We start from the raw sequence: 12,477 nt of genomic DNA, 5'->3' as shown, positions 1-12,477 counted from the left end.
CCGCAGCCCCTCGCCGTCGTGGACATAGCCCCCGCAGCTTGCAGCCGAGCTCGCCGTTGCACTCAGTGCACTCTGGCGAGTCGAGCGGACCCGCTCGCAGCTCCTGCTGTGCCCCAAAACACCCCGCGCGCACCTGGCCAAACTCCGGCCGCCGCACTCGTCATCGCCGGCGCCACTCCGGCCGCTCCCCGGCCGCGCCACCACCACGGCTGGATGCGGACGAGCGTCCACATCCCGTAGCTGCACTCCGCGCGCCAAATGGCCCCATGTAGGCCAAACCCGCAGCGCACCGCCGCGTTTGCACTCACCGGTGGCTAAACGCCGGCGACCGCTGACTTTTGACCGGCGTGGGTTGACCCCACAGCCCAGTTTGACCTCCCCCCTCTCTCTCACTGACTTGCGGGCTCCGCCCGACTAACTACTATAGTTAGCACTAATTAACTAACTAGGTTAGCTACTACAGTCACTGACTAGTGGGCCCTGCCCAGTTAGTTAGGACTAACTAACTTAGTTAGTTGACTGGGTCACTGACCAGTGGGACCCACTGGTCAGGTTTGACCTGGTCAGCCCCGTTGAATCGCTTACGTCATGCTGACGTAGTGTTGGCGCAGTTATTCTTTTTCTGGAATTATTTTAACTCAGGAAATTCCAGAATTTTGCCTACACTTCAAAAAATCATAATAATTCAACCGTAGCTCAGAATGAAATAAATTATATATGAAAAATTATCAGAAAAATGCAAGGAATCAATTTATGCCAGGGACATGCATGAAAAACCAACTTATACATGTTGTATAAGTGAAAACATAATATGGGCATTTTAAATGCTTCATTTTGAATTGCATTTGAATCTTGGATTCAAATGGGCTTCAACCAACTTGGTAGCATCTTGCATTAGCCTAAACACTAGCATATGCACATGCCATTGTCATGCATCATATTGTTTCATTTGTTTGTGTATTGATTGCCGACACCGTTTCTTCTCAATAGGTTCCGCTCTGGAAGGTGTTCCCGAGTACCTGTCAGAGGAGACGTACCCCTTCGTCGTTCTATCAGGCAAGCAAACCCCCTTGAGCATTTCGATAAATCCTACTCTCTCGCTCCTGCTCCTTATACTGCATTAGGACAACAACGATTCAACTGCTACTTTTCTGCTGCGGTAGTTGAACCCATTCCTCTGCATGACCTGTCATTGCCACAGTAAATAGTTGAAACCCACTAGCATGAGTAGGAGTTGCTTGAGCCTTGATGTGACTACTCATCCATGCTTGTTTTCTTTATGCCAACTGTACTTAGAGTTGTGTCAGGTCTGATTCATCGGTAATGAATCGGAGTGGTGAACATGTCCTACCGGTAAAGGCTAAGTGTGGAACACGTTTTGGTAAAGGTAGCGATGAGAGGCCATATAGGAGTACATGGTGGGTTGTCTCATTGGAACCGTCCCTAAGCACGAAGTTCCGTGTATGTTGTCCAAGTCCAGTTACTACCACACATTGGGTTCCGGTTATCCGGCCCCTCTCGGCTTATTAATCCACTTGATCTCTGTCCAGGAGTTGCAACTAGTTTCTGGCGTTTGTAGGTAGTGCTACTTGTCTACCTGGTGGTGTATGACGGGACGGGCTTGGGACAGACTAGGCACCGTGGCACGGTGTACCAAGCGGCACCCGGATGGTGGGCTTGGGAACCCTGCACACATTGTTTGGGGCCGTGAGCGATACCCCGGCCGGATCTCCTTGCGGATGGAACCCGAATAGGCGATAAACCTGGACGAGAGACTTGTGTGGTTAGTCAGGTCGTGGCCGACACCCTCGCCCGGCTTCCTCTTGAAGGTTGCCGAGGTACATGACGTGTACAGGGCTATAAGTGGCGAGAGCGTGTGTGAAGAAGTACACCCCTGCAGGGTCAACATTATCTATTCGAATAGCCATTTTCCTCGGTTATGGAAACTTGGAGTACTTATGTAGTACATAGACAACTTGAAGTGGATACTCTAAAACCGCAAGATAAGCATGAGTGCTATGGATGGCCTTCTCGTAGGGAGACGGGAACGGATCCATAGTGGAGTATTAATATGGTGAATATGTGGACTCGTGTGCGTCTTCTCACCTCAAAGAAGTTTCTGATACTCGTAGTATTGGTTAGCCACTAAGTCAAAGCTGGATTGCTGCTGTTAACTCCACCACCCCCTTGTTGATAGTGTTGCATATGTAGATAATTCTGATGTCAGACTTGCTAAGTACCTTTGTACTCACGTTTGCTTATTTATGTTTTGCAGTTGGTTACACTAGTGACTTCGACGAGTAGCTTGTATCCCAGCTATGATCTTGTACCCTTGGGAGGGTCGTGTTTAGTCAGGCTTCCTAGTCTTTTCCTTTTGTAGTTGTCTGTACTCAGACATGTAATGCTTCCGTTGCTTGTATGCTCTGAATGATGGGTCGTGAGACCCCTGTTTGTATTGAATGCTATGTGGCTCTTCTGGGCCTTTATCTATATGAGTTTGAGTTATGTTGTGATGCCATGTTGTACAACACATACTCGCATGTTATGCGTACGTGTAACGTGTATTGCTATGTGTGGGATCCGATAACCTAGTTGTTTATCCCTGGTAGCCTATATTATGGGAAATGTAGTCTTGTGCTTCCATGAGCCATAGTAGTCCGCTACAGACCGGTTCACCGGAGTCCTGCTAGCTCAGCACTACTGCTCCGGAACACTTGACTGGCCGGCATGTGATTCACTTCATTCCTGTGTCTGTCCCTTCGGGGAAATGTCACGTGGTGACATCCGGAGTCCTGCCTAGCCTGCTATAGCCCGGGTTCCCGGATTCCTGTTAACCCAGTGCTACAGCCCGGATTCATACGCTACTGACCGACATGCTCGAGGTTGATTCATGTATGCCTGTCCCTGTAACTTACTGCCACTTTGGGTTCACGACTAGTCATGTCGTCCCGGGTTCTCTGTCATATGGATGCTAGCGATACTATTATATACGTGAGCCAAAAGGCGCAAATGGTCCCGGGCCAGGTAAGGTGGTACCCGTGAGAATACCGTGCGTGAGGCCGCAAAGTGATATGAATTGTTACATGCTAGATCGGTGTGACTTAGGATCGGGGTCCCGACAGCATTGGTATCAGAGCCTGACTGACTGTAGGATTACCAAGCCAAACTGGTCGAAGTTGAGTATAGAAATGCTTTAGTTATATAAGGGAATTGATTGTGGAAGGGAACGTAAGGCTCTTTTACTCCTTTACCTCATGTCATTCTTTCTGAGTCAGCCTCTTCTTTTCTACGAGGGTTAAGGCCTAGGCTTCTCCTCTATCTCTCAGGATGACATGTTACTAAACCGCAAAGTCTTAGGATTGTTGGGTTTGTGTCTCTGTTCAGTTCTACTACTTCCGTGTGTCCTCAATTTGACCCAGAACCTTGATATTATGATGCTGATTGATTATGTTATTCCTCGAATGAATGTCTCAAAATCCCTTTGAGCATTTACAGCCGTTATGCTGCCAGAATTGTCCTAGGATTTCAAGAGTTTCCAATGCTTTTGCATTACATTCCGCATCCTTATGTCGATGCTAATTCCATCCTTGTTTCCTTGGTTTCTGTGCTAGGATGCCGTCTGCTAACCGAGGTTCAGTTGCTCATAGCAAGAACCACGAAGATGGTAGGGACGAGGATCCTCCTGACTAGCCTTTGATGGCAGAGTTCTTGTTAGCATCCGAGAGGAACAAGCATGAGACTAACCACTTGCTGGCACAGATTGAGCAGAACACCGCACATCAGCGTAAGAAGTTGGTTTCCATCACCGACTTCATTGGTCTGAAACCACCCACCTTCCATCACTCCATTGAGCCACTCGATGCAGTTGACTTGCTCCGAAGCATCACTCACAAGTTGCATTCTGCGAACGTAGCTGAAGGTGACAAGGTCACCTATGCTACCTATCACCTGGAAGGTCCTGCTAGTATTTGGTGGCAGAGATATGAGGCTATGCTACCAGCTGGTCAGATTCCTACCTGGAAGGATTTCACCGAGGCTTTTCGGGAGCACCACATTCCTCAGGCTCTCATTGACCGCAAGAGGGAAGAGTTCTGTAGTTTTACCCAGGGTAAGTTGCTTGTTGATGCTTACAGTAGAGAGTTTGGAGAGAGCGTTCGGTGTTTCCATTGACCGTGATGACTCCTCGAGGGCCTGGCATTTTGAGCTTGAGGTATGCGTAGTGCGGCACCGCATTGAACTTGGCAAATGCGATTCGCCCGAGCAGTGCGTGATAGCCACTGCGGAACGGAACTATGTCGAAGATTAACTCCTCGCTTCAGAAATTATTCGGAGATCCGAAGACCACTTCAAGTTTAACTGAGCCTGTACAGTTGGCCTCTACACCTGGTATGACGCCTTTATAGGTCGTTTTAGTGGGTTTAATCCTCGAGGGATCGATGCCCATTTTCCGCACTGTATCCTGGTAAAGCAGGTTCAGGCTGCTGCCGCCGTCCATAAGGACTCTAGTGAGATGAAATCCGTCAATAATTGGGTCTAGAACCAATGCGGCGAATCCGCCATGACGGGTGCTAGTGGGGTGGTCCCTTCGATCGAAAGTGATCGGGCAGGAAGACCATGGGTTGAACTTTGGGGCGACTGGCTCCATCGCGTATACATCCCTTAGCGCACGGTTCCGCTCCCTCTTGGGGACGTGGGTTGCGTATATCATGTTCACCGTCCGCACTTGTGGGGGAAAACCTTTCTGTCCACTGTTGTTCGGAGGCCGGGGCTCCTCCTCGTCATCGCTATGCAGCTCCTTGTCTCTGCTTTCGGCATTTAACTTGCCTGCCTGCTTGAACACCCAACAATCCCTGTTGGTGTGATTGGCTGGTTTTTCGGGGGTGCCATGTATCTGGCATGAGCGGTCGAGTATTCGGTCCAAACTGGACGGGCCCGGAGTATTTCTTTTGAATGACTTTTTCCGCTGACCGAGTTTAGAGCCTCTGAATCCGGCATTAACTGCCGTATCCTCAGCATTGTCACCGTTAATGCGGCGCTTTTGCTTGTTGCGATGTGACCTGCCACTGCTGTCCTTGGTATCCGAATTACCAGGGCTCTTGGTCATGTTATTGCTGCGAGCTAGCCAGCTGTCTTCTCTCGCGCAAAAGCGGGTCATAAGTGTCGTGAGGGCTGCCATGGATTTCGGCTTTTCCTGTCCTAGGTGCCGTGCAAGCCACTCGTCGCGGATGTTATGCTTGAAGGCTGCTAGGGCCTCTGCATCCGGACAGTCGACGATTTGATTTTTCTTGGTTAGGAACCGTGTCCAGAATTGTCTGGCCGATTCCTCTAGCTGCTGAATTATGTGGCTAAGGTCATCGGTGTCTGGTGGTCGCACATAAGTGCCTTGGAAATTGTCGAGGAATGCGGCTTCCAGGTCCTCCCAACAACCAATTGATTCTGCTGGCAAGCTGTTAAGCCAATGCCGAGCTGGTCCTTTAAGCTTGAGTGGGAGGTATTTGATGGCGTGTAGGTCATCACCGCGGGCCATGTGAATATGAAGGAGATAGTCCTCGATCCATACCGCAGGATCTGTTGTGCCATCATATGATTCGATGTTCACGGGTTTGAAACCCTCAGGGATTTGATGATCCATTACTTCATCTGTGAAGCATAGTGGGTGTGCGGCGCCTCTGTATTGGGCTATATCACGACGCAGCTCAAACGAGCTTTGTCTACTGTGTTCAGCCCGGCCGGATTGACTATATCCGGAGTGATGATTACCGTCTCATGCCGTGGGGCGCCCACGCGATCCGTAGATCAATCTTGTTTGCCTTGCCTTGTCCTCCAATATATCTCGTAGGTCTGGCGCATTTTCCCGTGCCTTGGTATTTTTTGAGTGGCGCCGGGGTGCGGCTTGAGTGGAGGGCCAAGAGGCCTCTCTGTCGCGGCCACGGGGTGGCCGGTCGGCCGCATCATGCGCTGGTGATATAGGTTTAGGTGCTTCCTCCTCTAATCGGGGTAGCAACCTGCGCTTTGGGTCTTGGAGGGGCGTTCGAGTTCATACTCTTCGGCCGCAAGGACTTCAGTCCATCTGTCGGCTAGCAAATCTTGATCAGCTCTAAGCTGTTGCTGTTTTTTCTTGAGGCTGCTCGCCGTGGCCATAAGCCTGCGTTTGAAACGCTCTTGTTCGACTGGATCCTCTGGCATGACAAATTCATCGTCGACGAGGCTTGCCTCGTCTTCGGAGGGAGGTATATAGTTATTGTCCTCGACCTCTCTGTCTGCCGCTCTCTCATGAGGGCTGGCTTCTCCATCCTCCTGTGCTAAACTGTGCTGGAGGTGGTTGTCTTCGGCACTGTCCGGGGTGTTATTATCTCCCGTGCCGGAATCACCGTTTTTGCTTTGGCGGGATTTAGAGCCGCGCCGCTGACGCCGGCGCTTAGGCTGCTTCTTGGAGGGGTCATCCTCCGCTGTTCCATCGCCATTGTCTTCTTTTGGGGTGTCCAACATGTATATATCATACGACGAGGTGGCTTTCCAGTGCCCTATAGGCGCTGGTTCTTGATCGTCTCCTGCATCGGCGTCCATACCGTCGATGTCTTCGGAGTCGAAGTCGAGCATGTCGGTTAAATCATTGACAGTGGCTACGAAGTGGGTGGTGGGTGGGCTTTGAATTTCATCATCATCCGCATCCCAACCTCGCTGACCATAGTCCGGCCAGGGCTCTCCTGATAAAGAGAGAGACTTTAGTGAATTCAGAATATCGCCGAAGGGCGAGTGCTGAAAGATGTCCGCGGCGGTGAACTCCATGATCGGCGCCCACTCGGGTTTGATCGGTAGGGGCGCGGAGGGCTCGGAGTCTGGAGAGGAGTCTGGCTCCTTGGAGTCACGGGCTTCGCAGAGAATAGGGCTGGTGTTCGGCTCGATCGCCATAGAGATTGCAGCCCCCGAGGCGGTGTCCAACCACCCATCCTCGATTGGCGCAGTTGGCTCCGAATTAAGGGTCGGAGTTGATGAGGGTGCGGCCTCCAGGGCACTGTTCAGCGGCAGAGCTAGATCATGCCGATCGTGACAGTGCGGCGCGTTCGGCTGCGGCTTGAATCCGTCGAAGATCAAGTCTCCACGGAGGTCCACTGTGTAGTTTAAACTTCCAAATCTGACCTGACGGCCAGGGGCGTAGCTTTCGATCTGCTCCAGATGGCCAAGCGAATTGGCCCGCAGTGCAAAGCTGCCAAATACGAAGATCTGTCCGGGAAGAAAAGTCTCACCCTAGGTCGCATCGTCGTTGATGATCGGAGGAGCGATCGGGCCTAAAAGCGACGACACAGAGGAACTCTCAATGAAAGCACCAATGTCGGTGTCAAGACCGGCGGATCTCGGGTAGGGGGTCCCGAACTGTGCGTCTAGGCGGATGGTAACAGGAGGCAGGGGACACAATGTTTTACCCAGGTTCGGGCCCTCTTGATGGAGGTAAAACCCTACGTCATGCTTGATTAATATTGATGATATGGGTAGTACAGGAGTAGATCTACCACGAGATCAAGGAGGCTAAACCCTAGAAGCTAGCCTATGGTATGATTGTTTTTCGTCCTACGGACTAAAACCCTCCGGTTTATATAGACACCGGAGAGGGCTAGGGTTACACAGAGTCGGTTACAATGGTAGGAGATCTACATATCCGTATCGCCAAGCTTGCCTTCCACGCCAAGGAAAGTCCCTTCCGGACACGGGACGAAGTCTTCAATCTTGTATCTTCATAGTTCAGGAGTCCGGCCGAAGGTATAGTCCGGCTATCCGGACACCCCCTAATCCAGGACTCCCTCAATGCTGTCGGCAAGATTGGTTTCTCCTCTTATCAGAAATGCACTGCCGCCATCCGAATGCTTGCATACGGAGTGCCCGGTGATCTCATTGACGAGTACGTCCGTATGAGCGAGTCTACACCTCTAGAGTCCCTGTATAAGTTCTGCAAGGCTGTGATTGCTGTGTTTGGCCCTGAGTACTTGAGAGAGCCGATAGCTTAAGATACAGCCCATTTGTTGGCGATGAATGCCAGCAGGGGCTTCCCGGGGATGCTTGGCAGCATAGACTGCATGCACTCGGAGTGGAAGAACTGTCCTTCTGCTTGGCAAGGGAAGTATAAGGGACATGTCAGGGCTTGCACTGTCATACTAGAGGCCGTGACATCTCTAGATCTCTGGATCTGCCACTCTTTCTTTGGTATGCTGGATCACACAATGATATCAACATGCTTCAGCGCTCGCCGTTGTTTGCTAGGATTGCCGAAGGCAACAGCCCACCGGTGAACTTTACTGTCAACGGCCACAACTACGACAAAGGGTACTATTTGGGTGATGGTATCTATTGTTGGGGAACGTAGCAATAATTCAAAATTTTCCTACGTGTCACCAAGATCAATCTATGGAGTCATCTAGCAACGAGGGAGGAGTGGATCTACATACCCTTGTAGATCGCGCGCGGAAGCGTTCAAGAGAACGGGGTTGATGGAGTCGTACTCGTAGTGATCCAGATCACCGATGATCCTAGCACCGAACGGACGGCACCTCCGCGTTCAACACACGTACGGAGCAGCGACGTCTCCTCCTTCTTGATCCAGCAAGGGGGGAGGAGAGGTTGATGGAGATCCAGCAGCACGACGGCGTGGTGGTGGAAGTAGCGGGATTCCAACAGGGCTTCGCCAAGCGCTGCGGGAGGAGGGAGATGTGTCATGGGAGGGAGAGGGAGGCGCCAGGGCTTAGGTTGGATTGCCCTCCCTTTCCCCCCACTATATATAGGGCCAAGGGAGAGGGGGAGGGCGCAGCCTTTCCCCTTCCTCCAAGGAAGGGTGCGGCCAAGGGGGGGAGGAGTCCATCCTCCCCAAGGCACCTCGGAGGTGCCTTCCCCCTTTAGGACTCTCCCCTCCTCTTGTCCCTTTGGCGCATGGGCCTCTAGGGGCTGGTGCCCTTGGCCCATGTAGGCCAAGGCGCACCCCCTACAGCCCATGTGGCCCCCCGGGGCAGGTGGCCCCACCCGGTGGACCCCCGGGACCCTTCCGGTGGTCCCGGTACAATACCGGTGACCCCGAAACTTGTCCCGATGGCCGAAATAGCACTTCCTATATATAATTCTTTACCTCCGGACCATTCCGGAACTCCTCGTGACGTCCGGGATCTCATCCGGGACTCCGAAAAACTTTCGGGTTACCGCATACTAATATCTCTATAACCCTAGCATCACCGAACCTTAAGTGTGTAGACCCTACGGGTTCAGGAGACATGCAGACATGACCGAGATGACTCTCCGGTCAATAACCAACAGCGGGATCTGGATACCCATGTTGGCTCCCACATGTTCCACGATGATCTCATCGGATGAACCACGATGTGAAGGACTTAATCAATCCCGTATACAATTCCCTTTGTCTAGCGGTACGATACTTGCCCGAGATTCGATCGTCGGTATCCCGATACCTTGTTCAATCTCGTTACCGGCAAGTCTCTTTACTCGTTCCGTAACACATCATCCCGTGATCAACTCCTTGATCACATTGTGCACATTATGATGATGTCCTACCGAGTGGGCCCAGAGATACCTCTCCGTCACACGGAGTGACAAATCCCAGTCTCGATTCGTGCCAACCCAACAGACACTTTCGGAGATACCTGTAGTGTACCTTTATAGCCACCCAGTTACGTTGTGACGTTTGGCACACCCAAAGCACTCCTACGGTATCCGGGAGTTGCACAATCTCATGGTCTAAGGAAATGATACTTGACATTAGAAAAATCTTTAGCATACGAACTACATGATCTTGTGCTAGGCTTAGGATTGGGTCTTGTCCATCACATCATTCTCCTAATGATGTGATCCCGTTATCAACGACATCCAATGTCCATGGTCAGGAAACCGTAACCATCTATTGATCAACGAGCTAGTCAACTAGAGGCTTACTAGGGACATGGTGTTGTCTATGTATCCACACATGTATCTGAGTTTCCTATCAATACAATTCTAGCATGGATAATAAACGATTATCATGAACAAGGAAATATAATAATAACTAATTTATTATTGCCTCTAGGGCATATTTCCAACAGTCTCCCACTTGCACTAGAGTCAATAATCCAGTTCACATCGCTATGTGACTAACACTCAAGGTCACATCCCCATGTGACTAACACCCAAAGAGTTTACTAGAGTCAATAATCTAGTTCACATTACCATGTGATTAACACTCGATGAGTTCTGGGTTTGATCATGTTATGCTTGTGAGAGATGTTATAGTCAACGGGTCTGAATCTTTCAGATCTGTATGTACTTCGCAAATCTCTATGTCATCTTGTAGATGCAGCTACTACGCTATATTTGGAGCTATTCCAAATAACTGTTCTACTATACGAATCCAGTTTACTACTCAGAATAATCTGGATTAGTGTCAAAGTTTGCATCGGCGTAAACCTTTATGACGAACTCTTTTACCACCTCCATAATCGAGAAAATTCCTTAGTCCACTAGTTACTAAGGATAACTTTGACCGCTGTCCTGTGATCCATTCTTGGATCACTCTTGTACGCCTTGACTGACTCATGGCAAGGCACACTTCAGGTGCGGTACACAGCATAGCATACTGTAGAGAGCCCATGACAAAAGCATAGGGGACGACCTTCGTCCTTCCTCTTGCTTCTGCCGTGGTCAAGCTTTAAGTCTTAACTTCATACCTTACAACTCAGGCAAGAACTCCTTCTTTGACTGGTCCATCTTGAACACCTTCAAGATCATGTCAAGGTATGTGCTCATTTGAAAGTACCATTAAGCGTTTTGATCTATCCTTATAGATCTTGATGCTCAATGTTCAAGTAGCTTAATCCAGGCTTTCCATTGAAAAACACTTTCCAAAAAACCCTATATGCTTTCCAGAAATTCTACGTCATTTCTGATCCACAATATGTCAACAACATGTACTCATAAGAAATTCTATAGTGCTCCCACTCACTTCTTTGGAAATACAAGTTTCTCATAAACTTTGTATACACCCAAAATCTTTGATCATCTCATCAAAGCATACATTCCAACTCCGAGATGCTTACTCCAGTCCTTAGAAGGATTGCTGGAGCTTTGCATACTTGTTAGCATCTTTCAGGATTGACAAAACCTTCCGGTTGTATCACATACAACCTTTCCTCAAGAAAAACGTCGAGGAAACAATGCTTTGACATCCTATCTGCAAGATTTCATAAATAATGCAGTAATCGCTAATATAATTCCAACAGACTCTTAGCATCGCTACGAGTGAGAAAGTCTCATCGTAGTCAACTCCTTGAACTTGTCGGAAAACATCTTAACGACAAGTCGAGCTTTCTTAATGGTGACATTTACCATCATTATCCGTCTTCCTTTTAAAATCCATATGTACCTAACAGCCTTACGACCATCAAGCTGTTCTGCCAAAGTCTACACTTTGTTTTCATACATGGATCCTCTCTCGGATTTTATGGCCTCGAGCCATTTATCGGAATCCGGGCCCACCATCGCTTCTCCATAGCTCGTAGGTTCATTGTTGTCTAGCAACATGACTTCCAAGACAGGATTACGTACCACTCTGAAGTAGTATGCATCCTTGTCATCCCATGAGGTTTGGTAGTGACTTGATCTGAAGTTTCATGATCACTATCATAAGCTTCCACTTCAATTGGTGTAGGTGCCACAGGAACAACTCCCTGTGCCCTGTCACACACTAGTTGAAGAGACGGTTCAATAACCTCATCAAGTCTCCACCATCCTCCCACTCAATTCTTTTGAGAGAAACTTTTCCTCGAGAAAGGACCCGATTCTAGAAACAATCCCTTATTGCTTTCGGTTCTGAGACAGGAGGTATACCCAACTGTTTTGGGTGTCCTATGAAGATGCATTTATCCACTTTGGGTTCAAGCTTATCAGCCTGAAACTTTTTCGCATAAGCATCGCAGCCCCAAACTTTTAAGAAATGACAGCTTAGGTTTCTCTAAACCATAGTTCATACTGTGTCATCTCATCGGAATTACGTGGTGCCTTATTTAAAGTGAATGTGGTTGTCTCTAATGCCTAACCCATAAACTATCGTGGTAATTCGATAAGAGACATCATGGTATGCATCATATCCAATAGGGTGCAGTTATGATGTTCGGACACACCATCACACTATGGTGTTCCAGGCTGTATTAGTTGTGAAACAATTTCCACAATGTCTTAATTCTGTGCCAAACTCGTAATTCAGATATTCATCTCTATGATCATATCATAGATATTTTATCCTCTTGTCACGACGATCTTTCAACTTCACCCTGAAATTACTCGAACCTTTCAATAATTCAGACTCGTGATTCATCAAGTAAATGTACTCAACATCTACTCAAATCACCTGTGAAGTAAGAACATAACGATATCCACTACACGCCTCAGCACTCATTGGACTGCACACATCAAAATGTATTACTTCCAACAAGTTGCTTTCTAGTTCCA

The sequence above is a fragment of the Triticum urartu genome, chromosome 3A, assembly GCF_056163025.1.
Source record: "Triticum urartu cultivar PI428250 chromosome 3A, HENAU_Tu73, whole genome shotgun sequence".
In the NCBI taxonomy this organism is placed as follows: domain Eukaryota; kingdom Viridiplantae; phylum Streptophyta; class Magnoliopsida; order Poales; family Poaceae; genus Triticum; species Triticum urartu.
Note: the sequence above shows the minus strand (reverse complement) of the source record.